Source organism: Medicago sativa, chromosome 7 (genome assembly GCF_051527215.1).
Source record: "Medicago sativa cultivar Bolivia chromosome 7, Bolivia_mono, whole genome shotgun sequence".
NCBI lineage: Eukaryota > Viridiplantae > Streptophyta > Magnoliopsida > Fabales > Fabaceae > Medicago > Medicago sativa.
In genome coordinates, this window is record NC_140755.1 from 85,382,460 (window position 1) to 85,397,174 (window position 14,715).

Here is a 14,715-nt window from a genome sequence, read left to right on the forward strand (position 1 = left end):
TAGCCTATCATATGCTTAATTTTTGTCCGATTCGACCTTTTGAAAGTTTGATATGACCCGCTAGCATGTTTAAAAGTCTATTTCATATGAACATCTTTAAATATGTAATCGATCTAAGTTTAAATAGACTAGTAAATTAATATATCAATAAGATTAAACTCTCTTGTGATATTTAACATTAACTTATAGAGAATTTGACTATATATTAAATTATATTTTAATTCTAGTTTATAATAATACATTTAAATATGCAAAAAAAAATATCTATACTATTAAGCTTAAATTACCGAAAAGGTTAACAAATTTATAATTTTAATTCAAAATGAAAAATATAATATAATAATGTTAGTAATAAATAATATTATTCATATTTACTTAAGTATGTCGATTTGATAGACTTAAGAGGCTTTTTTTATGGCATGCGGTATGACCATTTTAGCTAAATAGGCTTATAAAAAAACCTAAGTCTCGTCCCATGAGCTTAGCTCACTGGTAGGGATAAATGCATAATATATGCAGGGGCCGCAGTTCGAACCCCGGACACCCCACTTCTCCACATTTAAAATGTGTGAGCTCCAGCCCACTAGGCTACTTGACAAAAAAAAAACATAAGCCTCCTCTATTTAAGAAAAAAAGCCGGACCGACGTAGGCTAGACGATACGCCCATGTAGGCCGGTCGACATGTTCTCATCCCTATTTAAGAAAAAAAAAGCCGGTCCGACGTAGGCTAGACGATACGCCCATGTAGGCTCGGTCCGACATGTTCTCATCCCTAAAAGTAACCGAACATTAGTCTCAATAAATAACTAAATTTAAATTGTGATAATAAGCTAGTCATTATAATATTTAATGTTGTTGGCGGGGCCGGCCTAAGGGCCAAGCAACCCAAACAAGGGCTTTAGGTCTCAAAATTATTGAATGCACGAGTTATTAGTTAAAGAACGGATAAAAACATAAATGATGTATCATTAGTTTTATATTAAAAAAATCAATTTTGAATGTTGAATAAATCACATGCAATTGATTTTTTTCTCATTCTCATGAATTGAACATGACATTTTGAGACATGCATTTCAATCACAAACAACAACATCAATCGGATGCATCCTTAAAAAAAAACATCAATCAGATGCATGAACCACCGATATATATATATATATATATATATATATATATATATATATATCATAATGAATACATATCTCCATTATTATATTGAATATAATTTTTTATTCATGCATTTCAATCACAAACAACATCATCAATTACATGAATGAACTACCAATATATCTTGCAAATAATGTATATCTTTCATTGATCGTGTATAAAACATGACTCTTAGAGTCATGAAAGTCGTGTGAGAATAAATATTATATGTTAAAAATATTGATTGTAAATTTTAACCCGTATTACATTTATGCATTATGTATCTATTTTCTATAAAATAACTACTTTTATTTTTAATAGCTATTTTATTTTTAATTAAAGAATAATTCAATAGAGATCCACCAAATTTATTATTTTCAATAACTTTAAAAAATAAATATTATAATCAAACACGTGCAACGCACGGGTTGAATACCTAGTTTCTTAATACATATTGGCCTTGAAATTATTGCACAACCTTTTACCTTAGGCCTTAAAAGTTAAAATAGTGATAAATCGCCTCGACATTACATTGATGTCATTGAAGTCTCCATGTTTCTTTAAGATTATGTTTGAATTGGTGGAATGAAATATGGAGGTCTAAATTCAAAGACAAACACTCAAAATATAGTGAAAGAAAATTGAGCCTATGAGCATTTGATTACGGTCCAAGTAATTTTGATATTTTATGTAGGTTGTTGTAGATCTTTTCAAGAGCTTTCCAATATATTAAAAATGCATCAAACGGATCAAATGTTGCAGCTTCAACCATTACACTTATGGTTTTGTTGTCTAGTCTATATACAATGATGATGTAAGAACTATGAACTGAAAAAATGAGGAAGCTTATACATGAATTTTTAATTTCACTACAACAATTGCTAGGAGAAAATATCTAACCAATCAAATGTAAAGAATACAATAATAAATGGTTATTGCTGAGTGCCCCACATTAAACCTAAAAACTCATGCAACTTCCTTTGCTTATTTTTTTCAAACTTAAATCTAGAAAGAACCTACAGCAGCAGGTGGCAGAAGATTCTTCGCCAGTGGAAGCTCGACAACAGCACCTTTCTTAGGATCAGAGTACTTCTTATACACAACCTTCAGCTTTGCATTCTAAACACCAGAGTGAAAACTCACCAATAGCCTAGCACAATCCATCAACTGTTCTTCGGTTCGGAGTAACTGGTGAGCATCTTGAGTGTCTCATTCCTAATAGGAGTCTTGCTCCTTGCTGCATATGCTGCTGATCCAGCAACCAAAATACCTTAACGTAGCATAATGCATCATTCCCAACTCAGAGAGAAAACGAGCCATCATTTCCAAAGCTGCTTGATCCGGAGGAACCATAGATTCTGATGCAAGCCTTGATGAAATAAACAGGAACACAAAAGGTGTAGGCACAATCAAAGTCCATTCAAACTTCCTAGGGTGGTTTTCTCCATGATGAGTATCTGGTCATGAGTGTAAGCTCTATCTGAGAGGCACACAAAGTCATTAACCTCAGGTGGCCAGATTTCTTCAATGAATGAAATTCGGGCCAAATTTAATTGAGGCAGAGAAGAACAGTTACCTGTTAGAAGTCCATGTTCAGTCTTGCTAAATCCATCTGTAGTTAACTTCAATGCGCTTGATGTGGGAAACTTTGGGCCAAATTTGAGGGTGTTTCACACGGCACTGTTCTTCCAGCAGAGGACATCTATAGATTTCAAGTTGTATTAGAGAGGCAGGCAGCCTTTCTCCCGCCAAATTCTCCAACTTGGGACAGTCTATTATTTTTAATTCCTCGAGGGATGTGAGGTGGAGAAGCCCCTACACTCCAACGTGTGCAAACTTGACATTTTCCATAGCTCTAGGGAAGTCAGGGAGGGAGGCAGCAACGCTAAACCCCCATTGGGGAAGGAGTCGACGCCATCACATGGACCTCCAATTGAAAGATGGATAAGCATGCCTATTGAAGTTAGAGATGAGCTCCTCAGTAATTTCTCGCAATTCCTGATATTAAGGGATCTCAAGCTAGGCGGCATACCCCCTTCAGGAAATGTCTCCATCTCTAGGCAATTAGATATAATCACCTTTTGTAACTTTGGGAGAAGCTTATTTATGTGACAAGGTAATGCCTTTAAATTAGCACAGCGGGAAACATACAATGATGTCAAGTTGGGTGCACACAATCCGTCTCTTGGGAATGATACAAATTTGGGGCACTCTCTAATTTCAACATCAAGGAGATTTTGAAGAACATTCGAAGAGGAAAGACATTTTATGTTTTCACAGTTTCTGATGAAGAGATGATTAAGATTCAAAAAGGTGTCTAGTGAGAGTGTTACGAGAGAATCACAACTCCTATCTATACACAAATACTGAAGCCACTCATGCTGGTGGCTTTGTTTTGAGAAATTTAGATTTCTACAATTCTGGATGTACAAACTCTTTAAGGATGCAGGTAAACAATCTCCTGGAAATGATATTTCAGATGAACAATTCCTGATATCTAATTTTCTAAGAGAAGTTGGCAGGGTGATTTTGATGGCTTCAAAGATGGACTCCGTTATCTCTCTTCCTTTGATTCTTAATTCTTTCAACGAAAGGGGTAGCTTCTGCAATGCTACTTTATTGCTTTCATGTATCACTAACCTGCGTATGGAAGGAGCCCTTGGGAGAGAAGAAGCAAGTTGGTCGCATCCTTCAATCTCTACTGTAACTAAAGCAGGAAGATGAGTTGGCAAATTTCCCCGTAGTCTAGGACAGTTGGTAATCACAAGGGACTTCAGTACAGGAAAAGAAGCATATGACTCATGGGGATGATGCCACACTTCCCAAGATGACATATCATCAAACATCAGATTTTCAAGGGAGGGAAAAGGTGTATCAGAAGAGTAATCACCGTTCTTGAAAAATTCAGGTTCAATAGTCTTCAGCATACTCATGCCACAAATTGTCAAGTTCATGAGAGAGCGTATTTGTCCAAGTGATGGAAGCATAAAACAATTCTTACAACCCGATAGATCTCCGGCAAGTGCACCAAATACTATCGAAGTAGTAAAAATATCGATCCCACGAGGAATCGTTTTTAACTTCAATAATTCAATTTCGTTATAAAAGTAGGATGTATAAAAGTTTATTTTGTTTTGCCACTAGGCGGTAGATTTGGTTTGATTTTAAGAAATCAAATAAAATAGTAAAGATTTGATTAAGAAAATAGGAGAGAGATGAGATCGTGTCTTCGAATCCTCTATGTTTCCCCTAATTGGTTACCGCACCTATTATTACTAATGATTCTCTAGTTTCACGATAGTTAACAAATTAGCCCTAATCAATCCCTTGAGTTAGGACCCTCTTTTTAAACTACAGCCCCTAATTCCTTAGGTGGTCTAATAATCATCAAAGGTTTAAGCACGTTAACCTAATATCACTAACAAACGATTATCCATTCCTAGACTAACCATGTTTATTAGAACAATTCAATTAGGTCTAAGTCGAAAGCTATGGTCGGTAGTCATTCGATCTCACAAAATCATGTTTATATTTGATCGGGATATAAAAAGCAAGAAGAACAATTGAATTGAATGAAAACTAGAATATCATTAATAAGTAATAGAGTTTCACAACAACATATGATCAATTAGGGTTACATAGGTTCATCTCCGACCTAATCTCTAAGAGATTTAGCTACTCATAATTGAGTTTACAAATAGCATAATCAATGAAAGAATTAAAACATACATAAACCGGGTTAGAGATGATGAAATCCTCTCCGCCGCAGCCTTTCCGGGTGTTAAAATCGCACTTTCGTTCTCCAAAATCGTAACCCCCGTTCTTCGTATTGAGTGCGGTATTTATAGAAGTCATGGGCACTGACCCATCAAAATCGCGCCGCGCCTTGTTAATTGGCGTGCCGCGATTTCCCCTTTACAGTGAAGTGTGTATTTTTGCTTCAAAAATCGCAAAGCACGGCTTGAAATTGGCGTGGCGCGATTTCCTTCGAACGTACTTCAAATTTTAAGCTTTTTGCACTCCGTAACAGTATAAATTGCATGAGAACTCTATCAAAATGTCACAAAAAGTCCCTAATATTACGTAATGACGTAATGTCATCACAACCCCAAACTTAAACCATTCCTTGTCCTCAAGGAATTTGCTTTCGCAAATGTTGACAAACGACAAGAAATAACGCTACTCCGACAAAACGATAGTACCCAAAAGTTCATTCTCCTTCTAGCTAAAGATGAGCTAGTTTGACTTGTTCGCATCCACCAATTCACAACTCCACGCAACAATATGAAATAGGGTTCTACCGGTCGACATGCGAGTGTCTACATATTACCATACGCTTGAAAAGTTTCTAGATATCAATCAAAGTCAATATCATTACACACTTTTGAGGTCTTTAGGGTTATAACGGGGCTTAGGTGAAAGGTGGGATATATTTGGATAAGTAGGCTACACAAAATTTGAGTTAGGCATTCCTACGGAAATTAAAGCACAAAATTCAATCCTTCGATCATTCACCTTTTGAAATAACAATCAATGCAAAGGTACTAGAGAATATTTTTAACATTTAGGGACAATCGAGTTTGAAGTTACTCGGATTTTCAATGTTTTGTCCCTTTTTCATCATTCAATTTCTTTTTTTTTAATACACCATTTTTGTGTATATTTTGCATAACAATTTCATATTTCTTTTAATTTTTGTTCTCTTATTCTCTAGTACCCCCACCCCAAACTTAGTTGGTTGCAAATTCCAATAGCAACCCCAAACTTAATCTTTAGCAACATTCTACAATGCCTTAACTCGAAAAATACATTAAGGGACAAGTCTTAAAAGTCTCTAGGCTTGTAATGTAGTTTGTCACCGAACAAAAAGTTCTAATCCTACCGGCTCACAATTGGTTAAGAAAGGATAAATTCAACAAATTAAAACAGGTAGGCTTCAAAAAGGCTCACAGACCAAGCACTTTTGCCTCGGTGTGTAATTGACAAAGACCAATCAATAATAGAGAAACAATGCAAGTTCTAGAAATGTAGTTGCATGGAAAACTAATCTAAATATAAGTAAATTGAAAAACAAGATTTGGCAATGAACCTTATGGCTGAGATTTCGGGAGTATGTGACTACCTAGCAACGCCGTACACTTCGCCTTTGAATCAAGTCACCCCTCCTTGAGAACTTTTGGAATACCGTTTCATCAAACAACCGTTACTAACTGTAATAGGTCACATGAAACAAAACAAATTCATTAATAATAAACAAGTGCAGGAGCAATTACAATAGGGAAATAAGTTCAATGGACTTCGACATTAAAAAGAAGATAAAAAAAAACTGAATGTATTGAAAAACAAAGTAAATCTAGTGGGTTGCCTCCCACCAAGCGCTTCTTTATCGTCACTAGCTTGACCGCTAAGGATCCTCAAAGGTCCTTCGTAATGAGTGCCACCCTTCCTTTAGGTAGGTCGCCACCTAGGTATGGTTTAACTCTTTGTCCATTTACTTTGAAACTTCGATCTCCTTCAGTGTCACTAGTTCAATGTGCCTCCATATGGTGACACACTTTTGACCAAGAATGGTCCTGACCATTTTGACTTGAGCTTCCCAGAAACAGCCTTCAACCGGAATTATACAACAAAACTAGTTGTCCACAGTTAATATCCCTAGGCACTAAGTTTTTGTCATGATACCTTTTTGTCCTGGCTTTATAGATGAGTGCATTTTCATACGCTCTAAGCCTCATCTCCTCAAGTTCATTAAGTTTCAAAATTCTTTTCTTACCGCCGGCTACTTGATCAAAATTTAAGGCCTTAATGGCCCAATAAGCTTTATGTTCTAGCTCGACCGGAAGATGACATGCCTTCCCATATACTAACTGATAGGGTGAGAACCCAAGATGGGTCTTAAAGGTCTGTCCTATATGCCCACAAGGCGTCATCTAATTTCCTAGACCAATCTTTCCTATTTGACGCAACCGTCTTCTCCAGACCTGCTTTAGCCGTCGGTTTGAAACCTCTCGCTTGACCACTAGTTTGTGGGTGATAGGGAGTTGCAACTTTGTGCTTAATGTTATACTTTTGAGCACATTTTCAAGAAAATTATTGCAAAAATGCTTCCCCCCATCATCGATCAATACTCTAGGGGTTCCAAACCTAGTGAAAATATTCTTTTCAAGGAAATTGACAACCGTTTTGGCATCATTAGCAACACATGGTATCGCTTCAACCCACTTTGTGACATAATCAACACAGACTAGAATATGGAGATAAGAGTAAGAGGAAGGGAATGGTCCCATAAAATCAATACCCCAACAATCAAATGGTTCAACTTCAATGATTCCTTTTAGGGGCATTTCATTCCTCTTTGATATGTTACCTGTCCTTTGGCATCTGTCACATCTTGTGACAAAGACGTGGCAATCTTTGAAAAGGGTGGGCCACTGAATCCACTTTGCAAAATTTTTGCACTGTTCTTTCACCACCGTGGTGGCCTCCATAAGCCGAGCTATGGCAAGGCGGTGCCACATGATACTATGTGCTTCCTCACCTCGCAACACAACGTCTAATCAAACCGTCGTACCTACCTTAAACAGATAAGGGTCATCCCACAAGTAGTGGTTCGCATCTTTGAAGAACTTTTTCCTCTCGAGGATAGGTCATATCATCGTGAACTATGTTACCGGCCTTAAAGTTTGCCATGTCAAGAAACCAAGGTCTTTCTCCAATAGCAAACAATTGTTCATCGGGGAACTCGGCCTTGATGGCCTTCTCCTTCTTTGTTACCTCATCATTTTCCAGCCTTGAGAGGTGGTCACTACCACGTTCTCGACTCCCTTCTTGTCACGAATTTCAAGATCAAATTCTTGCAATAATAGGATCCACCTCAACAAGCCGAGGCTTTGAATCCCCTTTAGTTAAGAGATATTTGAGAGCCGCATGATCTGTAAAAACAATGACTTTGGAGCCTATTAGATAAGAACGAAATTTTTCCAATGCGAAGATTACAAAGAAGCAATTCCTTTTCGATTGTGGAATAGTTAACTTGATTTTCATTTAAAACCTTGCTTGCATAGTAAATTGCATGGAAAAATTTGTTCTTGCGTTGGCCTAGGATCGCACCAACAAGATAATCACTTGCATCACACATAAGTTCAAAAGGTAAATCCCAATTGGGTGCAATGATTATTGGTGCGATCACCAACTTGTTTTTAATCAAAGAAAAAGCATTTAGACATTCCGAATCAAAATTAAACTCGTTTTCTTTGACCAAGAGGTTACAGAGGGGTTTGGAAATTTTAGAAAAGTCTTTTATGAACCGCCGATAGAACCCGGCATGCCCCAAGAAACTCCTCACTCCTTTAACATTGATTGGTGGAGGAAGTTTCTCTATAACCTCTATCTTAGCTTGGTCCACCTCAATGCCTTTAGCACTTATTTTATGTCCCAAAACTATACCTTCGCTTACCATAAAATGACATTTTTCCCAATTCAAAACAAGGTTAGTTTCGGTGCATCTTTTAAGTACAAGATTTAAATGGAACAAGCATTGATCAAAAGACTTACCAAAAACAGAAAAGTCGTCCATAAATACCTCAATGTTCTTCTCTATCATATCGTAGAAGATGGAAAGCATGCACCTTTGAAAGGTTGCCGGCGCATTACACAGCCCAAAGGGCATCCTTCGATAAGCAAACACACCGAATGGACAAGTGAAGGCAGTCTTCTCTTGATCTTCCGAGCCACCGCAATTTGATTATACCCCGAATACCCATCCAAGAAGCAATAAAAGGCTTGGCCAGCCAATCTCTCAATCATTTGATCCATGAATGGTAATGGAAAGTGGTCTTTCCTTGTTGCGGTATTCAACCTCCGTAGTCTATACACATTCTCCAACCAAAGGACGGTGCGGGTAGGTATCAATTCATTTTTTTCATTTGCTACCACCGTCATTCCTCCTTTCTTGGGTACCACATGAATCGGACTTACCCATGAGCTATCCGAGATAGGATAGATCATACCCGCATCTAATAACTTCAGCACCTCTTTCTTTACCACTTCCTTCATGGTTGGGTTAAGTCTCCTTTGAGGTTGAACCACCGGTTTGTATTCAGCCTCCATGTGTATTTTATGCATACAATAAGCTGGACTAATACCCTTTAAATCGAAATGTTCCACCCCAAAGCTCCTTGATTGTCTCTTAACACCCTCATTAATTTTTCTTCTTCCAAGGGTGTCAAGGTATTGCCGATGATTACCGGTTTAGAGGCATCCTTAGTGAGAAAAACATATTTCAAGTGGGAAGGGAGTTCTTTTAATTCTCGGGATTTTCTCTCCTTCTCCACTCAAAATAGGAACATCTATGGAGTGCTTACCCATTAATTCTTCTATTTTTACCGGACCCAACTCTTGCTTGCTTGCTTTTAGTTGCTTCACACAATCACTTACTTCAAGATCTTCATCATCTTCACCTTTTGCTATAGAATTCACAATTGCACGTTCAAGAGGGTGTGTTGGTTGATGTTCACAAGAGTCATCTTTAACTATTTCTTCAACAATGTCAATCCGGTAACACTTGGGATTTTCATCTTTGTGCTTCATGGCCTCAAATATATTAAACACTACTTGCTCCTTATGGAATCTCAACATTAGCTCTCCTTTCTCAATATCAATCAAAGCACGGCCGGTCGCAAGGAATGGTCTTCCTAGAATGAGTGGCATATCTTCATCTTCAGCCATATCTAAGATCACAAAATCATGGAAATACCAAGTCATTAACCTTGACTAGCACATCTTCAAGTATACCGAAAGGATAAGAGATTGACCGATCGCCTAAAGTAATGGTCATTCTTGTTGGTTTAGGTTCCCCACACTTAAGCTTCTTCATCATTGAAAGTGGCATCAGATTTATACTTGCTCCCAAATCACATAAAGCTCTTCCAATGTCTACCGGTCCAATTGAACAAGGGATAGTAAAAGCACCGGGATCCTTCGGCTTAGGTGGCAGCTTCTTTTGAAGAATAGCACTACAATTTTCGTAAAGTGCTATGTTCTCATCATCCTTAGGCTTCCTTCGTTTAGTCAACAAGTCTTTCATGAACTTAGCATACAACGGCATTTGATCAAGAGCTTCACCGAAAGGAATATTCACCTGAAGTTGTGAGAAAAGTTGCATGAACTTCTTGAATTGGCCTTCATCCTTTTCTTTCTTCTTCGAAAGGTGAGGGTATGGAAGCTTCACATATGATGGAATAACCTGTGGTTTGTCTCCATCTTTCAAAATTTGACTCTTCGACTTCCTCAAGATTGAATCTTCATCAATTAACTTCTCATTTTTTTCTCCCTCTATTTTTTCCTTCCTTTCGTTTTCAACTACTCCATGATCATTTTCTTTTTCAACTACACCATTCTCATTTTTTTCAACTACATCATTCTCCTCCACCTCAACCACTTCATCAACCTTCTTTGGAGCTTTTGGAACTAAAGGTGTCAAAACCTTTTTGCTCCTCAATTCAATAGCATTACAAGACTCATTCTTAGGGTTATCTTTAAAGTGTTACCCGAGAATCCGCCTTTGTTTTGTTCAGCCAACCGCTTAGCTAATTGCCCCAGTTGAGTTTCAAGCATCTTCCTAGAAGCTTCATTGTTCTTTCTTTCAGCTTCTTGACTCTTCTTCATCTCTTCAAAGTTGCCTTGAGTCATCTTCATGAAGTTCATCATAGTTTCCTCAAGAGCCGATGGCTTCCTTTGTTGTTGTTGAGGAGGAGTGAGCATCCGAGAGTTCAAAGCATTGTTATTTGAGTAGCTTAGATTTGGATGCTTATTAATGCCTGAATTGTAGTATTGATTCCCTGCCTTTGATATCCTCCCATGAAGTTAGCTTCTTCACTTGATCCTTCCGGAACACATTCACCGTTGGGTTGTTCTTCACCACATAAGTCACACTTGATTGCAGCTACTTGTTGTTGCTTTTGAGCCAAAGTGAAGCCTTGAAACTCCTTAGTTAGAGCTTCGATCTGTTTGTTCATTCTTCTTGGTTGGCAAGGATAGCCGGTTTGTTCACTTACCCCAAACACTCCTCTTTCCTTCTTCTTAGCTTCAGCACGATACTCATTTCCAGCCATGTTTTCTATCAAAGCTTGGACTTCATGATCAGTTTTGCTCTTGAGACTACCTCCCGCGGAAGCATCTAAGAACATTCGAGTGTTTGGTGTTACCCCTCGCTGAAGATTTGGAGGTATTGCTTCTCGGTGAACTCATGATTAGGGCATCTCTTGAGAAGCAAATTGAATCGCTCCCAAGCATCATACAATGATTCACCTTCTCCTTGCTTGAAGTTAGAGATCTCCATCTTCTTGTCCCAATACTTAGACATAGGGAAGTATTTCTCCAAGAACTTCACTTCTAACTCTTCCCATGTTCGGGGATGATCCGTTTGGAATTGTTAGCAACCAATCTTTTGCTCTTCCCGTCAAGGTGAAAGGAAATAGCCTTAGCTTCTTTTGTGCTTCAGTCACGGTGGCCGGTTGCACACAAAACTCACGAGTTTCGGCAAAACGGCTCAAGTGTTCATGAGGACTCATAGCTTCGGTCCCATCGAATTGCTTGTCCCTCAAACCATTGAGGACGAGTTGTCTTGATGTCGTACGCTACGGGGTTAGCCGGTTGAAAAGTGTGGGTCGGTTGACCGCGATGAGTGGCTAACCCGTAGTCTCCAAGCTTAGGTCTTGGTGGTACAACTCCTTCTCCTTCCATCGTTGCGGATTTAGGAGAAGAGATTGTTTCGCATTCACTTGAGAGTTGCTCCGGTACTTGTTCTCGAACACCCGGTGGAACGGATTGAGCTAACCTTTGCGATCGGACGGCTTTCCGAAGTGCTCTAGCGGTTCTTTCAATCTCCGGATCGTACTCTAAGTCGTCGAGCTCGTTTACCTCGCATAAACAAGCAAAATACCTTAGTAGCACCGCACAACGCAAAGTAATCAAGTGAATATGAAAACGTAAAAATAAAAATTAAAAAACAGAAATTAAATTGCAAAAACCCTAAATTATAACGTAATTGCCTTGTTGAAATAATTCAACAAACCCCGGCAACGAGCGCCAAAACTTGATAGATCTCCGGCAAGTGCACCAAATACTATCGAAGTAGTAAAAATATCGATCCCACGAGGACTCGTTTTTAACTTCAATAATTCAATTTCGTTATAAAAGTAGGATGTATAAAAGTTTATTTTGTTTTGCCACTAGGCGTAGATTTGGTTTGATTTTAAGAAATCAAATAAAATAGTAAAGATTTGATTAAGAAAATAGGAGAGAGATGAGATCGTCTTCGAATCCTCTATGTTTCCCCTAATTGGTTACCGCACCTATTATTACTAATGATTCTCTAGTTTCACGATAGTTAACAAATTAGCCCTAATCAATCCCTTGAGTTAGGACCCTCTTTTTAAACTACAGCCCCTAATTCCTTAGGTGGTCTAATAATCATCAAAGGTTTAAGCACGTTAACCTAATATCACTAACAAACGATTATCCATTCCTAGACTAACCATGTTTATTAGAACAATTCAATTAGGTCTAAGTCGAAAGCTATGGTCGGTAGTCATTCGATCTCACAAAATCATGTTTATATTTGATCAGATATAAAAAGCAGTAAGAACAATTGAATTGAATGAAAACTAGAATATCATTAATAAGTAATAGAGTTTCACAAAGCAACATATGATCAATTAGGGTTACATAGGTTCATCTCCGACCTAATCTCTAAGAGATTTAGCTACTCATAATTGAGTTTACAAATAGCATAATCAATGAAAGAATTAAAACATACATAAACCGGGTTAGAGATGATGAAATCCTCTCCGCCGTGCAACGACTTTCCGGGTGTTAAAATCGCACTTTCGTTCTCCAAAATCGTAACCCCCGTTCTTCGGATTGAGTGCGGTATTTATAGAAGTCATGGGCCCGACCCATCAAAATCGCGCCGCGCCTTGTTAATTGGCGTGCCGCGATTTCCCCTTTACAGAAGTGTGTATTTTTGCTTCAAAAATCGCAGCACGGCTTGAAATTGGCGTGGCGCGATTTCCTTCGAACAGACTTCAAATTTTAAGCTTTTTGCACTCCGTAACGTATAAATTGCATGAGAACTCTATCAAAATGTCACAAAAAGTCCCTAATATTACGTAATGACAGAATGTCATCACAACCATACAAAGATAACTCGGTCAAATTGTGGTAGGAAGGATCTTCAACCCATGCCGGAAATCTTGTGCCTCCGTATCCAACTATATCTAGCCTTTTCGGGTACTTGGCGGTGTAACTTGCCAAGTATATCCATCTCACTTTGTGAATTTTCAACATCGTCCGCAAGATCTTCGTACCATTCCAACTCCAATTCCTCAAGGTACTTCTTATCACTTATCCCGGCCTCCAACGCTTCAAAGCCGTTGTTAACATTCTCTAATTTCTTTATTGAAAGTGATCCGTGAAGATCCGAAAGTGTTCCCGGTTCCTTGATCCCTTTCGCTTCATGCCGGCCCACAATAAAGCAACTCAAATGTTGCAAACAGCTTAATTTTCTCATTTCTCTAGGCATCTCTTGTAACCTAAGAGTTCCACCGATATCAAGATGGCGCAAATTTACAAGTTTATGCATGTCATTAGGCAAACCTTTGCAAAGCCGTTCACAAACATCATCTTCAAAGTTTGTAGATTATACATATTACACAAGAATCCGTAACAACTTTATATATGTGCCGAGAGAGATCCAAATAACGCAAATGGATCATTTCATCTATCAAATCGTGCAATGCATAAAGATATGGATAGTTGCGAAATGACAAAACTCTCAAGTACTTCAAATTCGACAAAATGATGCACGATGCATTTTCATAGTTAAATGGAGTAGGTGTAAAATTGATTGTCAAAAACGTCCTAAGATGTTTTGCTTTGCCAAACATATCGAAGTCTTCCAAGACTAGATCACCGAACTTGCTAAATGATAAGTGACGAGTCTTGGTACCAATCTTTGTTTCTTTCCCTAGTTCTTCCGTTCTAAAATAGAACTCTCCACCTATCAACGTTGCTAAATCATGCACTAGATCATGCATCACAAAACTCTCGTTCCCACTCCCGTAACGATGAAAAAATGATCTTGAAGCTAAGTCATTAAAATACCCATAACCAACTTCTTCTAAAGTCTTCCCAATTTCCGGAGGCCGTAAAAGATCTTCGGCCATCCATAATAAGATCAAATCATCTTTATCGAATTCGTAGTCCTTAGGATACAAGAACAAGACTAGACATGGAGGAGTTAAACGGGAGTCCATAATACGATGATGTAGTCCATAATACGATGATGTAGTCTTGCTTGGTGAGTCGAGGGAGGAGTTAAACGGGAGGCTAGAGACTTGGAGGCAAGCCTTAGAAGCGTAACGGTTTCCGCCCGAGTAGAAACAAGACGGAATATATGGAATGTAACTTCGGTAAAAGGAGAAGTGGGTCTACCTTAGAGGTGAAAGTTGGAGATCATATCATACCCCAAGTTACACGGTTTAGATATCTTGGGTCCATAGTACAAA

At 38.2% G+C, this 14,715-nt stretch overlaps 1 non-coding gene and 2 pseudogenes across 2 annotated transcripts; 1 reads left to right on the forward strand and 2 right to left on the reverse strand.

The window, feature by feature from the left end:
- Positions 1-2,041: 2,041 nt before the first annotated feature.
- Positions 2,042-2,748, reverse strand: LOC146909565 (G2/mitotic-specific cyclin S13-7 pseudogene; annotated as a pseudogene).
- LOC146909566 (putative disease resistance protein At3g14460) lies at positions 2,042-14,662 on the reverse strand (annotated as a pseudogene). The gene is made up of 4 exons (XR_015020235.1): positions 13,307-14,662; positions 5,638-5,662; positions 2,724-4,181; positions 2,042-2,627 (listed from the first exon to the last, which is right to left on the reverse strand). The product of XR_015020235.1 is annotated as a putative disease resistance protein At3g14460 (transcript).
- Positions 11,389-11,495, forward strand: LOC146909567 (small nucleolar RNA R71). Its single transcript, XR_015020938.1, has one exon. It is a non-coding gene; the product is annotated as a small nucleolar RNA R71 (small nucleolar RNA).
- Positions 14,663-14,715: the final 53 nt, after the last annotated feature.